Source organism: Heptranchias perlo, chromosome 16, assembly GCF_035084215.1.
Source record: "Heptranchias perlo isolate sHepPer1 chromosome 16, sHepPer1.hap1, whole genome shotgun sequence".
NCBI classification, from domain to species: domain Eukaryota; kingdom Metazoa; phylum Chordata; class Chondrichthyes; order Hexanchiformes; family Hexanchidae; genus Heptranchias; species Heptranchias perlo.
The window spans coordinates 39020598-39045262 of NC_090340.1; the positions used below are offsets into that span (position 1 = coordinate 39020598).

The 24665-nt window shown below is 40.9% G+C and overlaps 1 protein-coding gene across 4 annotated transcripts in view; it reads left to right on the top strand.

Annotated features, from left to right (window-relative positions):
• The first annotated feature begins 3980 nt into the window (after positions 1-3980).
• znf507 (zinc finger protein 507) overlaps positions 3981-24665 on the top strand; it is a 46584-nt gene continuing 25899 nt past the window's right edge. For 2 of the 4 annotated variants that reach the window (XM_067997974.1, XM_067997977.1), the window contains exons 1-3: positions 3981-4046; positions 5910-6100; positions 8548-8609. The gene's annotated coding sequence lies outside the window, so the exon portion shown is untranslated. The remainder of the gene's footprint in view (positions 4047-5909; positions 6101-8547; positions 8610-24665) is intronic. The other 2 variants (XM_067997975.1, XM_067997976.1) reach the window with 2 other exon arrangements.

Here is a 24665-nt window from a genome sequence, read left to right on the forward strand (position 1 = left end):
ATTATTTAGTATCCAAATTGACTGGTTAATAAAAATGTTCTGGAACATATGTACATTTTAGGAAGTATAAAAGTACAATAGTATGATTGTAGAAAATTTTTAAGATATTTAAAATGATTATTTTTATTAATTTTGAAAGACATTGATCTTATCAAGGCTGAATTATATAGACCAAAGTACATAAATATTGAAGGACTACCAACCCAGAAATACCCTAGCCCGAAAAATCTATGAATTACATAGATTACATAGCATGTACAGCACAGAAACAGGCCATTCGGCCCAACAGGTCCATACCGGTGTTTACGCTCCACATGAGCCTCCTCCCTCCCGACTACATCTAACCCTATCAGCATATCCTTCCATTGCTTTCTCCCTCACGTGTTTATCTAGCTTCCCCTTAAATGCATCTATGCTGGTCGCCTCAACTACTCCTTATGGTAGCGAGTTCCACATTCTAACCACTCTCTGGGTAAAGAAATTTCTCTTGAATTACCTGTTGCATTTATTAGTGACTATCTTATATTTCTGGTCCCTAGTTCCGGTCTGCCCTGCAAGTGGAACTATCTTCTCTATGGGAGCACACCCATCAGCGCTAACCCTAATGGAGTTTGTATGGTTAGCACCACGCCAACTCATTGCATGGAACCGGCACTACTACAGATATAACCCTGGCACCCACCTCCCCAACGCGGCTGAAAAATCCACAATCTGCCTGCCATCGGGGCAGGGGTGAGCCCCAGGCACCCCCTCCGCCGCCAAGACTCCAGCCGCTTTACTTTTTGAAGAAATCTCTTTCCTTTGGGGTCTAGGCTATTCCCCTCACCAAGGCTCGGCTGGTGTGGCTCACTTGTGCCCATCTGGAAGCTAATACGCCTCATCTCTCCAAGCATAGCAGCCTCCAGTAATACACAAGGTCCGTTCTGAGCCAGGGAAAAGAGAACTCTAGAGAATACAGGCTAGGGAATATCTGCCTCTTTGGGATCATTGGCTTTGTAAGGGGCAAGGGGAAGTTCAGCCCCTTTTACTGCCAACTAGAACTCCCAGAGTTGGTACGGACATGGCTTAACTGGGTCCCTGTCTTTTTTGATGGATTCCTCCAGGATCACACGGCTAAAATTTCAGAAGTCCAATGAAACCCCTGCGGAACTTCGGTGCCCCTATATGTAACAATTGTTGGCTTTCATATATTAGCAGAGATAATAAACATGCTTTTTGAATGAATGATTGCTGCACTTATGAAATTTAATGCACATATTTGCTTTTCCTTGTTGTTTTTGAATCATGCAAGGACTCTGATCCCTGATGAGTCACTTGCAGTCAAGTTCTCCTAGCCCTGCCCATATAAATCAACATAAAGATTACTTATCATAAGCATTAATACTAACCTAAGCTCCCCAACCTATTGAAAGTACTCAGGTCTATTGTAGATATAATTTTGGAACAGCTCCTCATTTAACACTCGTGGGTCAGCTTTAAGCTAATATGTATATCAAATGATTAAAAGAAAAAAGTCTTTTAAGTCTTAAATTACTTTTTAAGGATCATTTTCTATTATGGAATTATCAGGATACAAATATACACTTTCAAAAGTAGACACTCTATGAGAGATACCCAATTTACATATTTATCTGTCCACATGTTGGCAATACTCCATCATAAGATCATTATTGGCGGTAATCAGGAAACTCCGAGCAGACCACAAACACTTTCGCTTACCAGTAAAGTGACCTTGATCCTAATGGCAGATATAACATCGGCAAATGAAATATATCAGCCTATCTCTAACTCATAACACACTGAATTTACTCTTAGCAAATTTAATGACCCAAATCGTGCGTTCACGACCCACACAGTTATTAATGCGCATATCGGCCAGCAAGTTCAGGCGAAGAAGAGAAACGGTGTGAGCTGCAAATTGCCATAACTTGCAGGTCGATATACCCTGCTCCAACATTTGCCTTGCACAAATAGCAGCACGTCCTCAACCTCCCCATTATTTTTAAGAACTTGCAGATTTTGCACTCGCTGCAGAAAGTTAGAGTTGGTACTTCAAAGCGTAAGTACCCTTTTAACGACGTGATAATTAATGCAATGCCAATCGACCTCTCCAGACCAGAAAGGGAACTATTTAAACTGTAGAGTCTCGTTCCTGCATGTAGTAAGTTCTTAAGTGATTTAAATGTTTAATTTTTAATTATTTTCTTACTTTTCCTTTCTTTCTTAATCCAAACCCCAGAAATAGCAGAACAATGTAAAGGGGGTGAAGGCACAGCATCATGGGTCGCCGTCCTTTTTCTTTGTTATGCGACTGGGAAAACAGGGGAAAAATTTCCCAGCACAAAGTAGAAGTAAACTAGCCATATTCTTTTTATAACCAGTTCAAGACTGTACTAATTAAGGAAAAAAACAACACGCTGCAGCATATAAACTTATTATAAATGTCAATTTGCTTTCCATTAATAATTACCAATTTTGTTATTGCAAGTTAACATTGAAATAAGTTGACAAGTGAGGTCTGAACAATCTTCTGACTGCTGCTCTCCAGGAAATTCAGGCTCACCTGTTCCTGTCCAGTGCCAGGGCAGAGGGCTGCCAGAAAAACTGGGCCCAAAGAGTTTAGAAACCAGTTGTAGAAAGCCTAACTCAATACAAATGTCACAAAGGTGTATTTGGTTGTTTCCAAAGCTACAGAAAGTTTGAGGGAAGAAGGCATGCCACATTCATACAAAAATCTACTGTGATTTGTTTGGTTATATTTATAACTGGCAGTTCCTCTTGAATTGAGATTTATTTAAATCCAACAAGTCCCAGCAACTGTTGGAGAGGTATTTAAATAGGTTTGAATTGTTCAAATCATTCAGTACAAGACTGAAATAGAAAGCAACTAATAAAAAAAAAGGGCAAAAAAAGTTTAGAGAGCAACACAAAAGCACTGCTAGCAGAACAATATAAATGTGAGCTGGAAACCAAATTCACAACCCAGACATTTCCCAACCTTTGTGGAATGTTCTGAACTGTTCATATGTCATCTATGTTATTCCACACTCCATAAGCAGTGTAGTTCGGTGGTTGTGAAGCACTTTGGGATATCTCAATTGTGTGAAAAGTGTTATATAATGTGAGTTCTTTCTTTAGTAATAACAAAAATGCTGGAAACACTGAGCAAGTCAGGTAGCACCTGTGGAGAGGAAGCTAGGGTTCTTTGTATTTTTCAGCAGGTCTCGGATGAACGAGCTTTACCAAATGTACAAAAATGTATTTTTACATAAGAGCATAATAGGAGCAGGAGTAAGCCACGTGGCCTCTCCAGCCTGCTCCACCATTCAATAAGATCATGGCTGATCTTCTACCTCAATTCCACTTTCCCACCCGATCCCCGTATCCCTTGATGTCCAAAAATCCATCGATCTCAGTCTTCAATATACTCAACAACTGAGCATTTTGCTTTGTATCTGTGCAGGCAGTTACAAAGGGAATCCTGGGGATCAAATTAACCAAGATTCGCAGATCTATACTCCTGGAATTTGCCTTGACCGTGGCAGACTTCATCTGAAATCATTGGGGACAAATCTAAACAGAGTTAAGTTTCAAATAAATGGAACTGAAATAAAGCAGATAATGATGGAAATGCAGAGCAGGTGGGGCAGGCAGCATCTGTAAAGAGAAAAGACAGGTTGACGTTTTGGGAGTGGACCCTTGAACTAACTGCCCTGGAGGTGGACTTGACCAGAAATCTTATGATAAGCAGAATTGACTTCATGGGTCAAATACCTGAAAAAGTTGGGGCCTGGAAACCTTGAAGCTGCACCTGATCAGAGAGTACCCAGGCGAACTAAACTGAACTGCACACACCACCCCTCCCCCCTTTGCCGGTACGTTCCGACGATCTCACCGACCCTCGCCGCGCGCCCCGTGACGTATCCCGAAGGCTCGCGGCGGACGCGATATCGCGAGATTCCAGCTTGGTGCATGCGCGGTGGTGGGAAGTGGTGGCATTTTGTTCAGGGTGACGCGAGCGTGGAGTTGGAGATAGGGATTATCAGGTAAATAAAAGCTCACCTTCTGGTTTAGGAAGTGTTACAGATGGCCTGACCTTAAATTACATGGGACACCCTGAGAGAATACTCCCTTCTCCCCACCCCCCCACCCACTGTAAAGGGACCCCCGCCCCCATCCCTGGCTCCGCGGCCTTTGGTTGAAAGTGACTGACGTGCAGTGTGTGATGTGTGGGGGTGGAGTGACAGGGTCGGCATTCTACAGGGTCCACGCCGCTGCATAGTAGCTCGGGCACAGCATTAACAGCTCCGTTTGGTTTTAAGAAATTGTGACTACAAAATATCCCCCTAAAGTGAATGCGATTTGGTCGTTTTATTAGGATTAGATTTGCCTATTGCTACGCTTTGTTTTTGTTTTCCTTTTGGAGTTTACTTGCTGCTGAAAGTTACTTTAATGCAAGTTTGCTGGAAGTAGATCCTGCCATGTTGGCAGTCAGCAAATGCATTTCATTCAGTGTATGTCTTGTAAACCGAATTGCGTCCATGTCAGAATTTTGGGATTTGAGCTAAACTTTTATAAACTCACTGGTGACAGCTGCAATTACTTTGGAAAAGAAACTCAATCCTGTTTTGAAATGCGAAATTTCAGATGTTGGGTTAATCTGCTCTGTCTTTTACACAGTTTAATTTATTTTGGAGAAATTTAGCATTTGACATTGCATTTCAACGGAATGGTGATTATGTAATTGTTTTTATCGGAATACCTGTCAAAAGTGACAAGATCCAATCGGTTAAAGTCATGGAACGCACACTAACCTAGGACCTGCTTGTAATTGTTGGGTTCTGCTTTTTGATCCGAACAGTGGCTCTCCTTTGATGTTGTTCATGGGTAGCTTAGGGTGTGCAATATGGTTGTTATATTTCACTCTTAACCTAGCCTGGCTTGTCCCTTTAAAGGCCACTGCTCTTAGAATTCTAGATAATTATACCTACTTATAAGCTGCTGAGATCAATCGGAGGCTATTTGTAATTGCTTGTAAATTTTGGGCTGCATGTTAGTGGCTCTTTTTTAAAAGGTTACTTTGCATCTGTAATAAAATGTGATAGAAATGCCATAGACACTTTTTTAAACATTGGAATGATTGCTGGTGTGAGATACTATATTAACAAACTGTCAACCCTCTGCTAAACCAGCCTCCCCTGGCCTGTCCACCCTCAACTCCAACAAGTGTGAGGAGCTCATGGACTTGTCATTAAGATCAAGACCATCTGTTCAGCTGCCTCTTTGTGTTTCTTCCCACCCTCCAGCCAGAAGCACATCTATCTCTAGCTTCTCTACTATCTCCCCTTATGCCCTCTCTGAATTCATCTTGTCCAGCAGACTTACCTGCTCTCTCAACCCCCATTCTCACTAAACTGCTGAGCACACAACTTCCCTTCCTGGCCCCCATGCTAGCTGACTTTGTAAATGGTTCCCTTGCCTCACCCATTGTCCACTTCCCCTTCAGAATTGCTGTCATCACCCTCCTCCTCATAAAATCCACCCTCACCCCTTCTGTCTCTGCAAACTACTGCCCCATCAACAATCTCCCTTTCTTTTCCAAAGTACTTGAACATGTTGCTCCCAAGTCCATGCATATCTTTGCAACTCCCAAGTTTGAATATCTCCAATGAGGTTTCCACCACATCGCTGAAACGGTACTAATTAAAATCACAAATAATATCCTCTGTGACTGCACTCCCTCCTCAACCTTCGCGACCTCAGCCTTTGACACGGTCGACCACATCATTCTCCTCCAGCACCTCTCCTCCGTTGTCCAGCTGAGTGGGACTGCCCTTGCTTTGTTCCAATATTACCTATTCAATTGTAGCCAGAGCATCTCCAGCAATGGTTTCTCTTTCCTCCCCCAGACTTCTGAAGTCCCCCAAGAATCTATCCTTGACCTCCTCCTCTTCCTCATCCAGATGTAGCTCCTCGGCGACATCATCCAAAGACATGCTCCACATGTACGCTGACGACGCTCAGTTCTAATTCTTCAACACCTCTCGACCCCTCCGTTGCCTCTGTGTTGTCAGCCTGTTTGTTCAACGTACAATCCTAGGTGAGCTACATTTAAAAGATCGAAGCCATAGTCTTCAGCTTCCACCACAACATCTTTACCCTCTTCTCCGATTCCATCCTCCTGCCCACCGACTGTCTCAGGCTGAATCAGACTGTTCACAACCTCTGTGTTCTATCTGATTCCAAGCTGAGCTTCGGGAACAGGGTATAACTGTAGGTGAGAACTCACAACTGTCTCTGTTCAGTCTGTAAACTAGCAGACCTGACAGGGCAGTTTAAGTGCCTTTCCACTTCAGTTTTAATATTGTAGATTGCAATAATTGTCTATTTCAGCACAGAGCAGTGATTAAACCTTTCTGATGTGAATGTCCCAGTGGCACAACACATGGTGCATTTATCCACTACAACAACAGGGTGGGGGGAGGAGAAAAATAGTCCCTTTACAAGAAAAGTATTTCAGAATGTTTCCCTAATCATTTTTATTAAAAGTGACTTTTTTCACATAGACATTGCTTTCAAAGTGCTTTCTGTACGCTCATTTAAAGATTATCTTGGAGCTAATTGCTTTAACTTGGAAGCAGTAGCTCAGACAATCCAATATTTGGAAACTTGGGAGTTAAAAATATAAAATACATTTTCACTTGGGGGAAATAAATTGCAATGCAACTGCAGCTCTCCTCAATAGTTTCAACTGCAGAATTTTGGAAGCCAAACTTTGCTTTTGTCATAATTGCCTAAACTGAAGCCATTTTCCTCTTTCCATCTTATTTTTTCTGGGTTCAGAATGCAGCTTAAACATTCTCAGAATAGTCTGGAGTGGTACTTAAAATGTCCACCTGTAGTTTCTTTAACCTTGATAGTGAGTCAATTTAAGATTTAGATTATTGGCAGCTGTAAGCAACCATTATGCGTGCCCACCAAAAAGAGGAGACAAAATGTGCACTTTGGATTTTAGAATGAACAAAAACCCTGGAAGGCTGAACAATTTATTTTTAGTTAGCTATGATTGAAGTATGATGAATGTTTGTTAGCAGGCATTAGCAGATTAAATCTAAATGCTATGTGAAATGGAGCTAGTTTAATTCGTACTCTTAGACACGAGGTAGCACCAGAAAAAACTTGAGAAAAGTATTTTTGATATTGAAAATACCATGTACAAAATTTCGCTAACTATGAAAGTTATGAACTGGTTTCCATTATACATGCTGTACAGAATGAGGTGTGTTGGTAATTAGAGCCGGATCATTTGGATGTTCTGTGTACAGATTTTCAACACACACCAGTTCAATAACTCAATCCTGCTAATGCCCAAAGGAATTAAATTCAAACTGTGAATCTGTTTGTGGTTGGCTAGGAATAATTCATATTTCATTTGTTTTTCACAATGACCAGTCCAGTGCACTAAGAGTTCAAGTAAATTACCAAAGCCTAAAACTATCAATTGTTAACATTTAAGGTCAGAAATTACTGTTGCAGATATTAATGGATGAACACTTAGTATATTTAGAATCTTATAGCACAGAAGCAGGTTTTATCCCTTATTCTCAAATTCTCTGTAGTCTTTGACATGTTTAGCTACCAACTTCCTTCAGCACCTCTCCCCCATTGTCCAGCTCAGTATTGAATCTATAGCACAGAAGGAGGCCGTTCAGCCCATCATGCCCATCTCTGTGAAAGAGCTATCCACTTACTCCCATTCCCCTGCTCTTTCCCCATAGCCCTGCAGCCCATTTATTTTAAATAAGTTAATGATTCCACTGAAATAACAGACAAATGTGCAAAGCATTTATCTGCTAACACCTTTAGCAATAGTTTCTAGATCTTTTGAAATACTTCAAATAATATTTTAAAAGGTGGCTATTAAAATATAAAACTTTCCAGAATTCTAATGGTTAAAGTAAATTATATAATCCCAAACTTTGGTTAAAGTACAAAAGTTTGAATGCATGAAATTATTTTTAAGTGAAATAAATTTCCATGGTAGTTTTCAGTATAATTAGTTTAACAAAAAACAGGATGAGTGGAACTGCCTTTACTTTAAATATACATGCAGGTAGACAGCTAGAAGCCAGGGAGAAGCAGGCCTAGTGCAGGCAGGCAGTGGCCAAGGTGTGCAGCAGAACACAGCCGTGCGGTACTGAGGGCGTGCTGCACTATCGGAGGTGCCATCTTTCGGATGAGATGTTAAACGTCTGCCCTCTCAGGTGGACATAAAAGATCCCACAGCACTATTCGAAGAAGAACATGAGAGTTCTTGCAGTGTCCTGGCCAATATTTATCCCTCAACCAACACTTAAAACAGATTATTTAGTTGTTTATTTCATTGCTGTTTGTGGGACCTTGCTGTGCACAATTTGGCTGCCACATTTCCCACATTACAAAAGTGACTGCACTTCAAAAGGACTTTGTTGACTGTAAAGTGCTTTGGGGATCATGGGGTCGTGAAAGGCACTATATAAATGCAAATCTTTTCCTTTCTTACAATAGGATAACCCAGGGATATAATGACAGGACCATATCGCTCCGAAAGCAGACTGAGCAAACACTTGGTGAGATGAGACTCGATACGAATTGTTAAGCTGTTTTATTTCCCTTCAGATGAACATACAGAATAACAGTTCTGATCGGCTTCACTTATTTCTTTCAAAACAACTTGTCTTCACGTAATAGAAAAAGAATGAGTACACTGCACTACCACAGTTCAGTGGGTCATCTTCTAGATTTAAAGCTAATTTTCTAATTCTCCTCTGTATGCAATCCTTCTTGCAGCCCTTTGGACTGCTTCCAGCTTTTGCAGCTGTTTTTTCTCGTCTGTCTCCAGTGTCAGCTTTTAGTTAAACTGACTACCCGGTCTCCCCCCATCCCCCTCCACAAAAAGAGCAGAATTCACCAGCCTAACTTGGCAATGGCCCTTGCCAAGTTCAAATGAATAGAGTTGATGCAGCAGCAATGAGCGTGAATGATCACTGGATATCAAACTATGATTCCTTGTCTGCAGCATGCTGGTTCAGATGCCCTGTTTGATACTTAATTGATACCTGCCAGCCCTGCTGTCCTGTGGATTTAACCCTGCGCGAACTAAGTTTAGCTCAATAGTAAGGAATCTTACAACACCAGGTTATAGTCCAACAGTTTTATTTGAAAATCACAAGCTTTCGGAGGCTTTCTCCTTCGTCAGGTGACACTTCGACACTCACCTGACAAAGGAGAAAGCCTCCGAAAGCTTGTGATTTTCAAATAAAACTGTTGGACTATAACCTGGTGTTGTAAGATTCCTTACATTTGTCCACCCCAGTCCATCACTGGCATCTCCACATCATAGCTCAATAGTAGCATTTTTAACATAATACATCAAGGTCCCCCTATACCAAGGCATAGTCTGAAATCCTATTCCAAAATATTTTTTGCCCTTTCTCACAACGGATTTTAGTATTTGCTTAAGATGTAAGTACTTTAACTGTTTCTCCCTCATCAAAACTTTTCTGAGCTATTAACCTAATAAAAGAATGCCCATCCTCCCCCACCAATCATCTCCTACATTGGATTTGTAGTTCTCACTGACACTTTCATTGGTGTGCTAAGGACATTTTTCCCACTATTGAGTCTCCAACCAGCACGTGACTATTCGTAATAGTCTGGTCTGACAGGCTACTTACCCCTGGTTGCAATGTCTGCAGTCAAGCAGAAAATCGCATCACCCTTTGGCCCTGGGGAAAACATCAGATCCCTTAGCAACATAGGAAAAAAAATTATCCTTAACACCGCCATTAACATAGAACTTTTATTTAATGGTTAAACTGTATATTAAAAAAAATTAAATCTTTTTGTTCTGTCACTCGCCCCTCACTTATTTTTACATATCCTGCCTGGATCACGATATGTTCTGGGTATTGTAGCTCCACAGGAATAGCATAAAAACTGCAGCTGTTTGTTTTAATGTCTGTTTTTTGCTCTGTTGGTCACAAGAACAGGAGGAAGCCATTCAGCCCCTCAAGCCTGTTCTGACATTCAGTTAGATCATGGCTGATTTGTACCTCAACTCCACTTACACACCTTTGTTTCATATCCCTTGATACCCTTACCTAAAACAAATCCATTAAACTCTAGGGAATATAAGCCAAATTTATGCAACCCATCATAATTTAACCCTTTAATGCCCAGTATCATTCTGGTGAATCTGCGCTGTACCCTTCATAAAGACAACATATTGTTCCTGAGGTTCTGTGCCCAAACCTCAGTGCAGTACTCCAGATGGGGTCTGACCAAGACTGTACAACTGGAGCATCACTTCCTCACTTTTGATTTCCTTAAGACAAAGACTAACATTCCATTAGCTTTTTGATTACATTTTGTACCTGTACACTAACTTTTAATTTGTGTACATGGACAGCTAACTCCCCTTGCTCCTCCACAGCTCTTAGTATCTCACCATCAAGAAAATATTCTGATTATCTTATCTTTCTCTAATACATTGAATTCCATCTGCCATAGTTTTGCATACTTGCTTAGACATCCTGCTCCCATCTGCATAACTTACTGTGCCTCCTAACTTATTGTAATCTGCAAACTTGGATATACAATTCTCTATTCCTTTATCCAAGTCATTAATATATCTGTGGGAAGGCTGAGGTCCCAGTACAGATTCCTGAGGAACACCACTTGTAACATCCTGCCAATCAGAGAATGATCCTTTATCCCTACACTTTGTCTCCTACCTCCCAAGCAATTATCTCCAATAATGTTCGCTCTCATTTTTGCTAATAATCTCTTGTGTGGAAACTTATTAAATGCCTTCTGGAAGTCCATATAGACAACATCCATAGATACTCCCCTATCCACAATGCTGGTGACCTCAAAAAATTCAACTGGATTAGTCAGATATGACGTGACCAACTGATACTTGTCCAAGTGCTCAGTCACTCTGTCTCTGATGATAGATTCCAGTAACTTCCCCACAATTGCTGCTAAATTGACAGGTTTGTAATTACCTGGTTTCTAACTTCCTCCCTTCTTAAATAATGGAATGATATTTGAAATTCCCGAATCTAGAGAACTTTGGAAAATTATGACTAATTGCATCCACAATTTCCTCATCTATTTCTTTTAATACTCTGGGTAGCACCAAGTTCATCCCCTTAACTTATTTTTACATTCCCTGGTACCGCTAGTATTTTATCCTCTTCCTCCAGTGTGAAAACTGATACAAAGTACTCATTTAACAAGTCTGCCATTTCCTTATTATCCATTATAGTCTTGCCTGCATCCGTCTTTAATGGGCCCATATTCTCCTTTACCACTTTCTTTCACTTAATATATTTATCAAAAACTTTTGCTGAGGGCAACTTGTTGCAGACATCTCAAACTTTATCCAATTATCTGGGTAGCAATGTTTTTCAGGATTGTTCTTGTGACTATGCACAAAATATATAAAGAAAAGACAATTCAAGTCAATACTCTTTGATTACTAATAGAAGTATGCATCTGGGTAAACATTCATCAAACACATCCCAGTGTCGCTAGGTTATTGATCAACGTAATCTAACTAGTAGCCTTAACACAAGCAGCACTTATCAAATGCCACAGATGAGTATCATCACACTTTTGTATATTTTATGGAGTCTGCTCTCCATTATTGAGTAAAGTACCTCTGTGACTTTTTAAAAACAAGACTGTATTTCACAGGGTTTTATGGCTATAAGAATCTACCACTTTTTGACAAACTAGTTAGTTATAATTTCGATCTGGCTGCAACATACACAAGAGGTAAAATGGAGCATCGTAGATGGGAACGTAATTCTGAGAAAGAATGTAACTGCTAGGCTGCTCCTTCCAAGATGCGTTTTGGCTTTATTTGCCCAGAACTTAGCTGATGGCTTTCTCTTTCGTGATCTGGTTCAAAGCTACTGTTACTTGGACACACTTCAACAGTTCACAGTTATTGCTTGGTTCTGCAATGATTTTATCTATGGGATAAGCCTATTCGGTTGTTTAATCTATTAAGTGTCTGGTGTTATTAATATTAATCGTCCTCTGAAGTGATGTGGACATAGAGTGGAAATCCTATAAGTAATTCAGAGATGATAAATGGGTCTATTCATCCAAGGCTCACCATTCTAGATTACTTTGTACATAAGATTTCACTTCAGTTCATGAACTGTCTTTTGTGTTGGGCATGAGAAAAGGTATCTGAAGAAACCCAAACATTAACAGTCATCTCAAATACTTGTTCATATTTTCAACTTCATTAGTGACTTGCTTTCTTCCCATATGGAATTTCTGTTAGAAAATGGGCAAGTTGTAAGATGTCTGTTTTTGTTTTTTTATGAAAACACCACGGAGATTTTAACATCTTATTGTGCCTGAAGGCCCATACAGCTATTGGAAGCATTTAAAGATCTTATGTGACACAGAAAAGATAGCTCGCAGAGTAACTAGCTTCAGATTTTCATTGCAGTTCAATACATGAATTTTTTTTGTCTCTACCCAGCACTGTGCTATCAATTTGAGAGAACCCTAGTTGAACTAGTAATCTGCTTTAAAAAAAATGTAAAATAAAAACAATGTTCAAAAACATTACAAGCGCTCAATTTTTAATGACTGCAGTTTGTGTACTTGCCACACGTGATCCTTTCATCCTCCCAATTGAAGTATGAGTGGAGATAAGAAAATAGCGGATGGGGTGGAAACAGATCTGGGTTTAATAGAAATTGTAAGTTGTTTACCTGTAATAAATATTAGTCAGCTCAGGAGATTCAAATTAACTCTTGGGCCACTGGAGACAGAGGACATGAGCTGTTGGCCCATCATTTTGCATTTGATGCTAGGCTGAATTTTATACAGATTAGGCATCTATTTGATTTATATAATTTCAGTCAGATTACTTTTTAAAATAGATTAGCTATAATAGCTTAAGGGAAATTTAATTTTCAAATACAATTTGTATGTAAAAGTACACCAGGATATAAGTATTTTCATAAGTTAGCCATTTTTGTGTTGAAATTATTAAAATGTTAGGAGATTCCTGCTCTTTGTAACACTGTTTTTGTGATTCAATTCATTGAAGTGATTTGCACCCACTCTCAACAGTATGGAAATAAGGGGCATGAGTTGTGTTGAAGGGGTGGAGGTTTAGAAACTTGATTTTGTTAGAATCTACAAGACCAAGAAACTCTGGTCTTACTAAAGTTTTATACAGGTTCCCCATTACATCTCAAATTTAAAATTGTATTTTTTTTAAAAAAATGCTACTAGTGCCAATGAAAAATAACATCTATAATACAGTAGGACCCTGCTGATTGACAATATAGAGAGTGCAACACAGAATCAGGCTGATTAGGCCCAACCAGTCTGTGCTTGTGTTGAATCTCCACGCCAGCAGTAGTCCTAATCCCATGTGTCTGCCCTGTTCCCATATCCCCTTTTATCCCCTTTTCCTTCAACCACCTTTCTTACCTATCCTTAAAAGTTGACAAGGTCGCTGCTTCAATCATTAACTCTGCTACTGCATTCCACAGCCTCACTTCTTTTTAAAATAGAGGATTGTAAGTTTCTACTGCTCTTTGCCCTAAATCTCTTGCATTTAAGATAATGTGCATAATTTGCTGTGGCAGGGCATCTAATGGCATGTGCCATTAGTTAGACTTGCCATTGGACATTTAGGTTTTAACATTTTTTTGCGTGGCAAGTTGCTGAAAGTGTGAAGTGATAACGGTGCAATAAAGGAAACCGGGCATCTGGGACCTGCGTGAACAGGGCAAGCAACTATATATCTCCTTAACCAATCAGATTGAAGGATTGTGAAATTAACAGTGCAAGGACTGAGAAGGAAGTGTAAATTAGAATGGGTGTATTCATTGTCAAATTAGGTACAGAAAGAGAAATAAAGATAGGGAAAGAAAGATTGGATTGAGAGAAAGAGAAAAAAGACAGAAAGGAAAAGTAAACTTTTTTAAAATTAAAAATTTTACATTTTTAGACTCTCCAACAACAATTAAACCCGAAGAATGCGACTCCACACTTGTGATAGTTACTTTTCGGTGCCAGAAATGTTGATTGGCAATAATTAACACTTATCATGTCGTTAAAAGGGTACTTCGACTGAAATGGACAAGACTTAACTTTCTGTAGCGAGTTTAGTTCGTATCTACCGTGCAAATACAGCAACTTCAGGGCATTCAAGGGTGAGGCAAACAGTGATATGCCGTTTTCACGAAGCTAACAGCAGAGCGGCGCATCTTGGACAGCAACTTTTGGATTTCCCTTTTTAATCGCGCATCTGCCCCTCGCCTGAAGTTGCTATAGAATTTGCGCATAAATAACGGCGAGCACCATTAGCCTCCCCGTTATTTTCACAGTAAATTCTGGCCCTATATCTATGTCCCCACATTCTAAATCCATCAACTACTGAAAATAGTCTGTTTCTGTCTACCATGTCCCATTTTAAATACCTCTACCAAGAATACCATGTAATCGCCTTTATTCTAACAAAAACAGCCCCAATTTTTCAAGTCTTTATATTTATTTCCTTGTACTAGGCAGCATCCTAATAAATCTGCATTGTGCTCACTCTGTTACCTCAACATCCATCCTACATTGTTGAGCTCAAAACGGCACATAGTACTCCAACTGTGTTCTTACGAAAGTTTTATGCGGGTTCCCCATTACATCTCGACTTTTATATTCTATACCTCTTGCCATAAAACCCAAAATTCCATTAGTTTTTTGTTTTGCCATGTGTGCTTTTAATGTCTTGTGAATCTCTGCTCATCATCCAATCTTTCCCCAAAGTATTACTTTTTTTTAAACCTTACTATACCACCTCACACTGACATGTAATTCCATCTGCTACTTTTTTGCCCTTTCTACCTGCTTATCAGTATCCCCCTGCAACTTCTTTTGGTCCTCAGAATTATTTATTATGCCTCCAATCTTAGTGTCATCTGCAAATTTGGACATCACACCCTCTAGCCCTGTATCCAAATCATTGATGTACACAGTGTACAGAAGCTGTCCTGTAACAGAGCCCTGTGGGACACTGCTATCCACGTCCAACCACTCTGAGAAACTGCCTTCAATTCTTGCTCTGTTTTCTACCTTCTAACCAATTTTTAATCCAACTTGCTACTCTTTCCCAATTCTTTACCCCTTAATCTTCAATATTTTCATGTGTGGTACCTTTTCAAAGGCTTTCTGAAAGTCCATGTACACCACATCCATTGCATTTTCCCCTATCAACCATATCCGTCACTTCCTCAGAGAACTCTCAGATTTGCCAAGTACAGTCTTCCTTTCTGAGACACATGACATATCCTCACACTGCCTGTATGTAACTAAAATAATTAACAAAAGAAAAATACTGTTTGTGCTGAATGTACCAAGACTTGTTTACATTAGTAGGATGGAGTCCCACTATAGTGCTTAATATGTTCTGAGCTCCAACCACATTTGCTTACCTGTTTTCCCCATCAGTTAACCAAATAGCTGTGATTGATAGTGAACTTAGCATCAGTCCGAAATCGCAACTGTACAACTGAATGAATGGACTGGAAGAATCCTACTATGTATTCAGTGAAGTCAACTCCTGGCTTTGCAGCAGAGCAACTAACTTTTAAAATGTAGCCTAAACTAATAAGCTGCATAAATGGGAATAAATTCTGCTTTTACCTTGCCATTTGCTGCTATAGTCTATTGTAGAACTGCAGGAAGTGGTTCTGCTTTGCAAGTTGCATATCCACCCCACTTCCTGAAACGGAAAAACATCAGCCCAGTGTTGCAAAAAAAAATGTGTCCATCCTTTCATACCGCACTTGGAATCCTGGTGCCCTGAATACCTCTGGTACTAATCTCCAATACTTGCACTACTGCAGAACTCTTAAGTTCCATTAAGCATGATGTAAAAACTCCTTCATCACATCAGTGTTTCCTGTCGATTTGAAATCTGTGGCAGATCAGGGTATTCATTCAGTCTACACTATTAATTTTTTTTATTCATTCATGGGATGTGAGCGTCGCTGGCAAGGCCAGCATTTATTGCCCATCCCTAATTGCCCTTGAGAAGGTGGTAGTGAGCCGCCTTCTTGAACCGCTGCAGTCCGTGTGGTGAAGGTTCTCCCACAATGCTGTTAGGTAGGGAGTTCCAGGATTTTGACCCAGCGACGATGAAGGAATGGCGATATATTTCCAAGTCGGGATGGTGTGTGACTTGGAGGGAAACATGCAGGTGGTGTTGTTGCCATGTGCCTGCTACCCTTGTCCTTCTAGGTGGTAGAGGTCGCGGGTTTGGGAGGTGCTATCGAAGAAGCTTTGGCGAGATGCTGCAGTGCATCCTGTAGATGGTACACACTGCAGCCAGTGATGAAGGGAGTGAAGGTTTAGAGTGGTGGATGGGGTGCCAATCAAGCGGGCTGCTTTGTCCTGGATGGTGTTGAGTTTCTTGAGTGTTAATGGAGCTGCATTCATCCAGGCAAGTGGGGAGTATTCCATCACACTCCTGACTTGTGCCTTGTAGATGGTGGAAAGGCTTTGGGGAGTCAGGAGGTGAGTCACTCGCCACAAAATACCCAGCCTCTGACCTGCTCTTGTAGCCACAGTATTTATATGTCTGGTCCAGTTAAGTTTCTGCTCAATGGTGACCCCCAGGATGTTGATGGTGGGGGATTCAGCGATGATAATGCCGTTGAATATCAAGGGGAGGTGGTTGGACTCTCTCTTGTTGGAGATGGTCATTGCCTGGCACTTGTCTGGCGCGAATGTTACTTGCCACTTAGCCTGGATGTTGTCCAGGTCTTGCTGCATGCGGGCTCGGACTGCTTCATTATCTGAGGGATTGCAAATGGAACTGAACATTGTGCAGTCATCAGCAAACATCCCCATTTCTGACCTTATGATGGAGGGAAGGTCACTGATGGAGCAGCTGAAGATGGTTGGGACTGGGACACTGCCTTGAGGAACTCCTGCAGCAGTGTCCTGAGGCTGAGATGATTGGCCTCCAACAACCACTACCATCTTCCTTTGTGTTAGGTATGACTCCAGCCACTGGAGAGTTTTCCTCCTGATTCCCATTGACTTAAATTTTACGAGGGCTCCTCGGTGCCACACTCGGTCAAATGCTGCCTGGATGTCAAGGGCAGTCACTCTCACCTCACCTCTGGAATTCAGCTCTTTTGTCCATGTTTGGACCAAAGCTGTAATGAGGTCTGGAGCCGAGTGATCCTGGTGGAGCCCAAACTGAGCATCAGTGAGTAAATGCCGCTTGATAGCACTGTCAACAACGCCTTCCATCGTTTGCTGATGATTGAGAGTAGACTGATGGGGCGGTAATTGGCCGGATTGGATTTGTCCTGCTTTTTGTTGTCAGGACATACCTGGGCAATTTTCCACCTTGTCGGTTAGATGCCAGTGCTGTAGCTGTACTGGAACAGTTTAGCTAGAGGCGCGGCTAGTTCTGGAGCACAAGTCTTCAGCCCTTCAGACAGGATGTTGTTGGGGCCTTTGTTGTATCCAGTGCACTCAACCGTTTCTTGATATAATGTGGAGTGAATCGAATTGGCTGAAGACTGGCTTCTGTGATGGTGGGGACATCGAAAGGAGGCCGAGGTGGATCATCCACTCGGCACTTCCGGCTGAAGATGGTTGCAAACGCTTCAGCCATGCCTTTTGCACTCACGTGCTGGACTCCACCATCATTGAGGTTGGGGATGTTTACAGAGCCTCCTCCTCCTGTTAGTTGTTTAATTGTCCACCACCATTCACAACTGGATGTGGCATGACTGCAGAGCTTTGAACTGATCCGTTGGTTGTGGAATCGCTTAGCTCTGTCTATAGCAAGTTGCTTCCGCTGTTTAGCATGCATGTAGTCCTGAGTAGTAGCTTCTCCGGATTGGCACGTTATTTTTTGGTACGCCTGGTGCTGCGCCTGGCATGCTCTTCTACACTCCACATTGAACCAGGGTTGATCCCCTGGCTTGTTGGTAATGGTAGAGTGAGGAATATGCTGGGCCATGAGGTTACAGATTGTGCTGGAATACAATTCTGCTGCTGCTGATGGCCCTCAGTGCCTCATGGATGCCCAGTTTTGAGCTGCTAGATCTGTTCTGAATATGTTCCATTTAGCACGGCGATAGTGCCACACAACAAGTTGGATGGTGTCCTCAGTGTGAAGACGGGACTTTATCTCCACGAGGTCTGTGCGGTGGTCACGCCTACCAGTACTGTCATGGACAGATGCATCTGCGACAAGTAGATTGGTGAGGACGAGGTCAAGTAGATTTTTCCCTCGTGTTGGTTCGCTCTCCACCTGCCGCAGGCCCAGTCTGGCAGCTATGTCCTTCAGGACTCTGTCAGCTCGGTCATTAGTGGTGCTACCGAGCCACTCCTGGTGATGGACCTTGAAGTCCCCCACCCAGAGTACATTCTGTGCCCTTGCTACCTTCAATGCTTCCTCCAAGTGGTGCTCAACATGGAGGAGGACTGATTCATCAGCTGAGGGAGGACGGTAGGTGGTAATCAGCAGGAGGTTTCCTTGCCCGTGTTTGACCTGATGCCATGAGATATCATGGGGTCCAGAGTCAATGTTGAAGACTCCCAGGGCCAATCCCTCCTAACTGTATACCACTGTACCGCCACCTCTGGTGGGCCTGTCCTGCCGGTGGGACAGGACATACCCAGGGATGGTGATGGAAGATTCTGGGATGTTGGCTGAAAGGTATGATTCTGTGAGTATGGCTATGTCAGGCTGTTGCTTGACTAGTCTGTGGGACAGCTCTCCCAATTTTGGCACAAGTCCCCAGATGTTAGTGAGGAGGACTTTTAAGGGTTGACTGGGCTTGGTTTGCCGTTGTCGTGTCCGGTGCCTAGTGGTCTGATGCCGGATGGTCCGTCCGGTTTTATTCTTATTATGACTTTCTTAAGCAAGATTTTACAACTGAGTAGCTTGCTAGGCCATTTCAGAGGGCAATTAAGAATCAACCACATTGCTGTGGGTCTGGAGTCACATCTGGGCCAGACCGGGTAAGGACGGCAGTTTTCCTTCCCTAAAAAAGGGCATTTGTGAACCAGATGGGTTTTTACGACAATCCGGTAGTTTCATGGCCACCATTACTGATGCTAGTTTTTTTTTAACTCCAGATTTTATTTAATTGAATTTAAATTCCCCAGCTGCCGTGGCGGGATTTGAACTCATGACTCCGGATTATTAGTCCAGGCCTCTGGATTACTAATCCAGTAACATAACCACTATTACAACAATAATGACGTTTGTATGAACCTTGTTACCTGAGGAGAGGTTTCACATCGGTATAGATAGTTGAAGTATCAAGATCACGCAGTATCTATGCCAAAATTACTCTCTGAATTTTGAACTATGGGATCATTTGGAAGGGGAGAGAGATTTGCAGTTGTTTGGAACTCAGAGACTTATTGCAAATCATTTTTAAAACCTAGACCTGCTGATCTTTACATGTAATTTGGAATAGTCTATAAGGAATGTGCAAGCTTTTGTCTTTGTCAGGCGCATAGGTGCATACATTGGAGCCTGAAGTGTCACATATAAAGTTTAAATCCAGGTTCCCATTAATTTACATATATCTCAAGCTGATGATACTAACACATCTTGGTGTTCTGGTTAAGTACTTACCATCAATGAGGCAACAGCACTAAAAACAGCCCCTTCCAAACTTACAGATCTATAATTTCAGTCAGGAAAAAACAGCAAGTAAGAAACAAGCACAAATAAGGTTAAGTTTTCTGGACTTTGAAGACTGAATTGGAAGGGCTTGAGGGTCACCTGGTCATAAGGCTGGAGGTTCGACTCACCTGGTCTATCTGATGTTTGATTGCTGGGACAATTTTGTTGATTTAAATTGCTCCTGTCCGTCATTAGCTCAACACAAGTTAATTAACTGGTAGCTTATTCAAATTTTAGATACTTCGGCATCTTGCGTTAGGCCCAAAACATCACTGGAACGTGCAAGCAAAAGAATAGCACTTAATGATCCCCATAATATTTTTTGAGAGCCTATTTCCTGCTTAATGTAGTGTTAGGAGGGAAGATAGCTATAATATAGAAAAATTGTTTTTTTCCATTGGGTTTTATTTTTCATGAAGAGGTTCGATTTGTAATTACACTTTTTCTTACTCATCTGTTTATGCAGTGGCTTTCTTGATCTCTCCCCCGGCTCCTTGGAGGTGATGCTCTATATTTCAGGGAAAAAGTTAACTCATTGTGCATTTTATAATAGAATAATTCTCACTGATAATTTTAACTTTAAAACTTGCAAAAGTTTGCTAATTGCTGTATTTAACAATGGTAACTGCTTCATTCTTCCATTCCTTTAATCAGTGTTTTTGTTCTTGATTTTGTTTCATGCTAATACCTCATTTTGACATTATGTTAGTTGCAGGCTGTTTGCCCAAAACAAAAGAACACCTTTTCCATGGAATCAAGTTATGCCCTGCTTGGGCAAGAAAATACTCCTCAAGGTCCATGAGAGTCTATCTTTTGATCCTGTTTATAAACCTAAAGAACTGTATTGATGAATTGTTGGATCCCTATAGAGGAAGGTTATGAAATGTGAACTTCAAGCATATAAAAGAATAAACTTCTGACTAATCGAATGCAAGATTTCAATTATGCCCCCAAATTGAGTGAAGGATCTTGGCTTTCTAGAGTTAATTACGTCAATAATTTGTAGAACAATACATGTTAAAAATGCTTTTCTGTTAATGCTTCCAAAGAGAAGAAATTGCCCATGTACACGTTAATTCTTCCCTTTTTTCTTTCCTCCTTCTTTCTTTCCTCCTTCACCCCCTGACCCCCAAAAAATAAAACAATATACTATCCCTGTATATTTGCAGACAACCCCTCAGACATTTCATGCTATTGGAAATGATGGCAAGTAATGGAGCTCAAGTATAAATACATTGAACCAGAAACTAAACACTTGAGTACCATGTTCCGAGTTAAATCCATTTGTAGTTACATTCATGGATGATCAAATATCTTTCAAAGGGAATGTAATGTAATAAATAAGTGCACACCTGAAGTTCTGATTTGTGCCTGTAGTATTTGGTTCTGTATTTGAAACTGTCAATGTTAATCTATGAAGGGGCTCCAACAGGCAGACTTTGTTCTTAGCTGCCTTGCTGAGCCAAGTTGCTAAGCATTTCATAAGTAGTGTGCATTTAACAGATGGGATTGAAATGTATTTATACAGCAAATTACTCTTTTGGCAGAAAGATTACAAATTACAAAGAATGTATAGCACAGAAATTGGCAACTCGGCCCAACAGGTCCATGCCTGTGTTTATGTTCCATGTGAGTCTTCTCCCACCCTTCTTCATCTAACCCTATCAACAAATGTTTCTATTCTCTTTTTCCTCGTGTTTATCTTGCTTTCCCTTAAATGCAAGTATGCTAGTCGCCTCAACTACTCCTTATAGTGAGTTCCACATTCTTACCACTCTCTGGGTGAAGACCTTTCGCCTGAATTCCCTATTGGATTTGTTAGTGACTATCTTATATTTATGGCCCCTAGTTCTGGTCTCCCCCGCAAGTGGAAACATCTTCTCTACGTCTACCCTATCAAAACCTTTCATAATCTTAAAGACTTCTATCAGGTCACCCCTCAGTCTTCTCTTTTCTAGAGAAAAGAGCCCCAGCCTATTCAATCTTTCCTGATAGGTATAACCTCTCATTTCTGGTGGTATCCCAGTAAATCTTTTTTTGCACCTTCTCCAGTGCCTCCATATCCTTTTTTGTGGAGGCACTGGAGAAGGTGTGGAGACCAGAACTGTTCACAGTACTCCGAATGTTTTCTAACCAAGGTTCTGTACAAGTTTAGCATAACTTCTCTGTTTTTCAATCCAACCCTCTAGAAATGAACCCCATTAGTTCAAAGCTTGGTTTGCTTTTTTTAATATTGTCTTATTAACCTGTGTCGCTACTTTTAGTGATTTGTGTATCTGTACCCCTAAATCCCTCTGCTCTTCTATCTCCTTTAGACTCTTATTTTCCAAGGAGTACGTGCCCTCCTTATTATTCCTACCAAAATGTACCAACTCATACTTATCTATATTGAAATTAATTTGCCAATTACACACCCATCCTGCAAGTTTATTAATGTCTTCCTGTATTTTGTCACAGCCCTCCTCAATATTAACTGTACCTCCCAATTTGGTGTCATCCGCACATTTTGAAATTGTACTTCCGAGTCCAAATTGTTTTTATATATGTGTGCGCACGCGTGTGTATGTATGTATATATATTGAACAACAGTGGTCCTAGCACTAATACTGGTGGAACACCACTTCCCACCTTTTGCCAGTTTGAGTAACCCCTACACTGTTTTCTGTTTTGTAGCCAGCTTGCTATTCATTCTGCTACTTGTCCCTGACTCCACATTAGTCATGAGTCTACATGAAAATCCAAATATATTATGTCTGCTTTTTCTGTTAATACTTCAAAGAATTCAATAAAGTTGGTCAAGCATAACCTTTCTTTTTGAAATCTGTTGACCATGTTTTTATATTTTCGGTTTCTAGATATTTCTCTATTACATCTTTGAGTATGGATTCCATTATCTTTCCTACCACCAACCTTAAGCTAATTGGTGTATAATTCCCTGAACTTGTTCGATTTCCCTTTTTAAATATAGGAATCACATTAGCTGTTCTATTCCCTTTTCTAATGAATTTTTATATTTGTTTTATTCGTTCATGGGTTGTGCGCGTCGCTGGCAAGGCCAGCATTTATTGCTCATCCCTAATTGCCCTTGAGAAGATGGTGGTGAGCCGCCTTCATGAACCGCTGTAGTCCGTGTGGTGAAGGTTCTCCCACAGTGCTGTTAGGTAGGGAGTTCCAGGATTTTGACCCAGCGACGATGAAGGAATGACAATATATTTCCAAGTCGGGATGGTGTGTGACTTGGAGGGGAACGTGTAGGTGGTGTTGTTCCCATGTGCTGGCTGCCCTTGTCCTTCTAGGTGGTAGAGGTCGCGGGTTCGGGAGGTGCTGTTGAAGAAGTCTTGGTGAGTTGCTGTAGTGCATCCTGTAGATGGTACACACTGCAGCCATCGTGCGTCGGTGGTAATCAGCAGGAGGTTTCCTTGCCCATGTTTGACCTGATGCCATGAGGTTTCATAGGGTCTGGAGTCAATGTTGAGGACTCCCAGGGCTACTCCCTCCTGACTGTATATCACTGTACCGCCACCTCTGGTCGGTTTGTCCTGCCGGTGGGACAGGACATACCCAGGAATGGTGATGGAAGAGTTATGTAATAGTGCCACTGCTATCTCTTCCCCAACATGCTTTTAGTATACGCGGATGCAATCTCTCCGGACTAGATAGTCCTCTCTTAAGTTTGATTAGTGTATCCCCCTTTTCTATCTTAAATGTCTTTGCATCTTTTTTGATCTCTTCTTCTAATGTCATGCCCACCATATTAGTCTCCCTGGCAAATACTGAAGCAAAGTAATTATTTAATATTTATGCCATTTCTCTCTCCTTGCCTGTAAGTTTCTCATATGTATCCCTTCGTGGCCCTGCCCCTATCCGGATTTTTCTTTTGTAGAATACTTTACTATTTTTTTATATTCCTTGATAATTTAATTTTGTGGGGTTTTTTTGCCTTCCTAATTTTTTTTGACTTCTTTCCTAACCTTTTCATATTCCCTTTTGTCATCCTCTCCTTTGTTGACTATGTATTAGTGTATGCCTTTTTCTTTAGTTTCAATTTTGCCCTTATTTCTTTATTAATCCATGGTGTGTCATTACTGGCTAGTTCTTGCTTTTTAGATGAATATATTTCTCCTGGACTCTACTGATCACCATTTTAAATATTTCCCACTGCTGTTCTATTTCTTTCTTTGTCATTAAATTTTTCTAGTTTATTTTTCCTAGTGCTATTCTCATCCCCTCAAAATCAGCTTTTTTCCCATTTATTCTTTTGGTCTTTGTCTTACTTATATCCTTCTCAATCTTTATCTTAAACTTTATTATGTTGTGATCGTTATTGTCTAATTGTTCTCCCACATTTCTCTTACCTGTTCTGGTTCATTTCCCATTACTAGATCCAGCAGTGCTTCCTCTCTTGGGCTTTTTACATACTGGGTTAGAAATGAGTCCTGCACACATTGTAAAAACTCCATTCCCTGTACCCCTTTACCTAAGTCTTGCCAGTTTATTTGGGGGTAGTTAAAACCTCCCAAGATTATTCTATGCCCTTTACTCATTTCACATATTTGCTTACATATTTCTTCCTCTACCTCCTTTCCACTATTAGGTGGTCTGTAGTATACCCCTATTAGCGTGATCGATCCTTTCTTATCTTCTATTTCAATCCATGTGGATTCTGTTTCTACCCTTCTGTTAGTTATGTCCATTTTTTTCTACTGCCATTATGTTATCCCTAATTACTACAGCTACTCCACCCCACCCCACTCCTTCCTTCCTTCCCTATCCTTTCTGATTAAGTTATAATCTGCAATATTTGGTTTCCAGTGCTGTTATTAACTCAGAAAGATGCTCCTTCTAGGTCCCAACTTTGCACAATTTCAAAGTAATCTCAGGATTATTACCTGAGCCACATGCGAATTGGCATAGGGACAAA